The sequence below is a fragment of the Chelon labrosus genome, assembly GCF_963514085.1.
Source record: "Chelon labrosus genome assembly, chromosome: 5".
Lineage (NCBI taxonomy): Eukaryota > Metazoa > Chordata > Actinopteri > Mugiliformes > Mugilidae > Chelon > Chelon labrosus.
In genome coordinates this window covers 2,848,159-2,852,184 of record NC_140341.1, presented here as the reverse complement: position 1 = coordinate 2,852,184, position 4,026 = coordinate 2,848,159, and positions in this window count along the sequence as shown.

The window sequence follows — 4,026 nt, the reverse complement described above, 5'->3', positions numbered from 1 at the left end:
TACGGCACTCAGACACTCACTCACTCACTTACGCACAATACGCAGAGAAACGAAACTTAACCGACTCGTAACCGCTGCTCGTGGATCCCTGCTTAACCGAGACCAGGGATTCGTTTCGTTTCTCCGCTGAGTTAGTGGACGAGCGAAGCACCATTCTCATCTCAGAGAAAACACAAATGCACAAATTTTCAGTGGCCATGTTTACATGATCACAATGAACTGATAAATGGCAATAACAGGTAACTTAGGCGTTCTATGCTTTATTATGTGTCAAGTGAAACACTTTCTTCGCGATCGGGACATTTTGGGTCAAGTGAGTGACTCAGAATGATCCAAATCCCTCGAAAGATCCGGGTTTTACACTCAAGAGAAACAAGAGCCAATTAATAACGTCACTCGCCACCAAGTGGTCAGGGGTGGGAATTGCAATCTGTCATTTTGTCAGACTGCCTTCAGATTTTTCCGTCACAGTTTTAAAAAAAAGGGTCAATGACGGAAAATATTCGGTTAATGCGACCCCTGTTCCTGAGATGATTTGCAATTAAATAAACCAATTAAATCAAGGTTTGCACCAACTGAAGAGACAAACATCAGGAAACTAAAAGCTGGAACTACTTCCAGTGGAAGGATTACAACTTTCAGCCTAAAAACATCAAACTAACTCAAGTACAAATCAAATAAGTCAAAGAATAAGTGAGTGGGATTAAAACTAAAAGCAGCGTTGAGGCAAAGGTGGGTCCGCCGACAACGCTCTGTAATCCGAATGGATCCAGGAAGTACCTTTCACCATCATTAGCTAATTGAATCCAGCATCGATTCCATATCAGCAATAAGTGATATATGGGGCTCATATTAGTTATATTAGGTTAAATAGGCAGCCGCAGGGTCGCGTGTACGAAACATTTTGTATTCGGTCATAAATTGATCTGCCATGTTTTATTAGATTGGTGGGCTGCAGCGGTCGTTTGGGATTAAAAGCGTGGGTGATGCAGCGCAGCAGGAAGAAAGGAGCTTGAAGATATATTTCTGTTTTCTTTAAGGTGCAAGCAAAGTTCACACTTAAACTCTAAATGAAAATGGCAAACAATTCACGTGGTTTCCAAATGATTCGTCTTTTATTTCTGGTTCCAGGGAGTATAAAAAAAAATAATTGTTAGATCCACTAGTAAGCGTTTTAGTATCTTTAGTGAATCAGCAAGATCCGCATGTGTGATTATAAAATTTACAACTGACTCTACTTGTTTTTTTGAAGACTCTGTGTTCAGCAGAGGAGAGGTCGTCAACTTTATTAGTTTAAATCTCGTAAAAAATTAAAGGGCTGATACTCGTCTTGTAATTTCATCCGTCTTTATTGGCCGCTCAAGGTTTAAAGTGCACACACGACAGTCGGAGTGTGATGTATTGGCAAACGATGCTGCAGTTAATGACAGCGCTGTTTTTTACGAGTGGTGTCGCTTGTCGCACACTTTGACCCCCCGATGGTGTGACACAAACGCGTTTTTGTTTGTGTCGAGCGCGCACAAACGGCCGCCGTGCGCGCCCCGTAATGCTCTTAATGCGATTTGACCATTTGTGAGCATTACCGGATTAGCAGCGCCCAATTATCTGCCATCCTCAACGCTGATATGAACAAATGCTGCGTCCACAACCTGGGCCTTAACGTAACAAGACGTCCGCCGGGGTTGATGCATCGCGCGGCTAATTTTGTGATTACATTTTCAGTGACCAGACCTTTTCCTGTCGGCTAATTGCAGCAGGTTAAGTAGCAATGTGAATGTATCGGGTCATATTCCAAACACGGGTCTGTTCTCTGTTCGTTACTGTACTCCCATCAATCCATTCAAATGATGTGCGCTGTTGTGTGTGTGTGTGTGTGTTGTGCAAATGCATTCCCTGTGAACTCTTGCCTTTCACATGACCACGCTCTATAAAGCAGCTTCCCCATTAAAATGAAATACACATTCAGCAGGTGCTTTTTTATTTTTATTTTTATAACTCTTGTAAAAATATAAGTGCTTTATTGTTTTCAGGCTAGCGTGGGGGTGGGGGTGGGGGGGTAATGATAGAGATGGGGAGGTATTTTATGGAGATTTTATGGGGGTCTTCTTTATGGAGAATCTGGCGGTAAAAATATAATAAAGGGACCGATTCTCACGCTATGTCCTGACCTGACGCGACTTTAACGCAAGCAAACTTAAATTAATTCAAGCAGGAATCTTAATCGACATCTTCGTCAAATTTTTTAATTTTTATAAAACTCACAGAGCGTCCTTCTTTCTTCCCATTGTCCCAGAGAGACGAGCGTTATCAATAACTCCCGTGGTCGAGCGATTTCAAAAGGAATGGAGGAGCGTCTAATGCTTCTATTAATGCCTTAATGTATATTTCACAGAGAACATACAGTATTTAAATAACCGCGGTAAATAAGTGTCTCCCAGTGTGCATGAATTAACGACTAGCATCAGTGATCAAAAGTCAAACGCAAAGAGAATACATTAATTGCTATTATTTAATTCATATTCATTTAAAATGTAAAAAACCAATAGATGATTATGAATGTCTATCATTAGACGTTAAAAAATAAAATAATCTGATCGACAGTTATTCATTAGAAATGAGAGACGGATGGAGAAACATCTCCAAAATATAACTGGACTTTAAACTGAACATAATATGGATTTACAGCTGTTTTTTTTTTCTGTTGCTCAGTTTCTCTGGAAATTATTAATCTTTTATTGTGAAGGAAAAGAATCTGTCACCGTGAAATTACTCTAATTATAAAAAATCAAATATTCATAAAGCAGTAGCAGTAGCATTGTAACGCAGGCGAATCACAACAAACACATTTTGAAACTCACCTCACACCTCGGGAGAATCATTACAGATAGTCTTATCTCTAATCTCAAACATGCACACACTACAGGATTAAATTATTGTGACAGATCAGTGAGTACTGGATGCACCAGCCCATGTTATCTCACAGGGACATGTAAACACAACAGGTCGTGGAGAAACACAAGTGGGTGAGTCCACTGATCGACACTGGGGTCCAGTAGGGGGCGGGAATGAGTCAATTAATTCAATCGTGAATCAATCACTAGATGCGCAATAAATCCGGTGAAACTCAGTCTGAGCTCAGCTTTAGTAGTTTAGAGAGATTTATTAGAAGTCTGTCAGAAACTTGAAGCCTCCTGACATTAATCTGCCGCTCAGTGTTTAGTTTTAACCCAGAGTGTGCGAAGGTATTAAAGGTAACGCTGCCCTTTAATCCTTCTTCCTTCTCTGTTAATCTCACTAATAATTTAAATAATGATTAGTGCGTACTATTGACAACTAAATATAAAACAGTTTTCCAGCTGGGTCTGAGATCCTGAGCGGTCTGGGGATTTTTCCCTCAGCTCCTGGTTCTGAAGCTGAAACATAAAAACGATGACGGCTGGTTGTTGTGGAGTTTTCACGACACAGTTTGAGTCTGGGTGTAAGCAGACGCCAAGCTGAGCTGCGGTCAGCTCCCCCTCTCCTGCTCCGTGCTGTTGTCCAGTTTGTTTACGGCCCAGAAAAAAAAAAAAAAAAAGGTCCTGGGTTGGCCCGGACCGAAGGCGCCTCTGTGGGTCAGCTCTGGTTCCTCCCCCCCCCCCCCCCTTCATCATCATCTTGACCACAGCCTAAAGCCCTGCCCAGACCAGGACACAGTGACCAGAGCCTGTCAGACTAAAGCCTGGGAACAACACTCTCACAGTCAGCTACCTGGCAGAGAGCTAATGACGGGACAGCCAGCGAGGACGACTGTTGCTTTAACAGGTTTAAGGCTGTTTTAGTTGTGAACGCACAATTAGGAGCCGAAAAGAACACGACAAAGCCACAACGATCAATTACTGACGAAGGAAAGACACAAAGAAGACAAACAACTAGAAGAAGTCGCTGTGATTTTGTAATATTTTAGATTTGCAAGCGAACATTAGCCGAGACGGTTCTAACGTTCCCTAATAAATATCAAACACGGTCTGTATTAATCAAAACGAACCT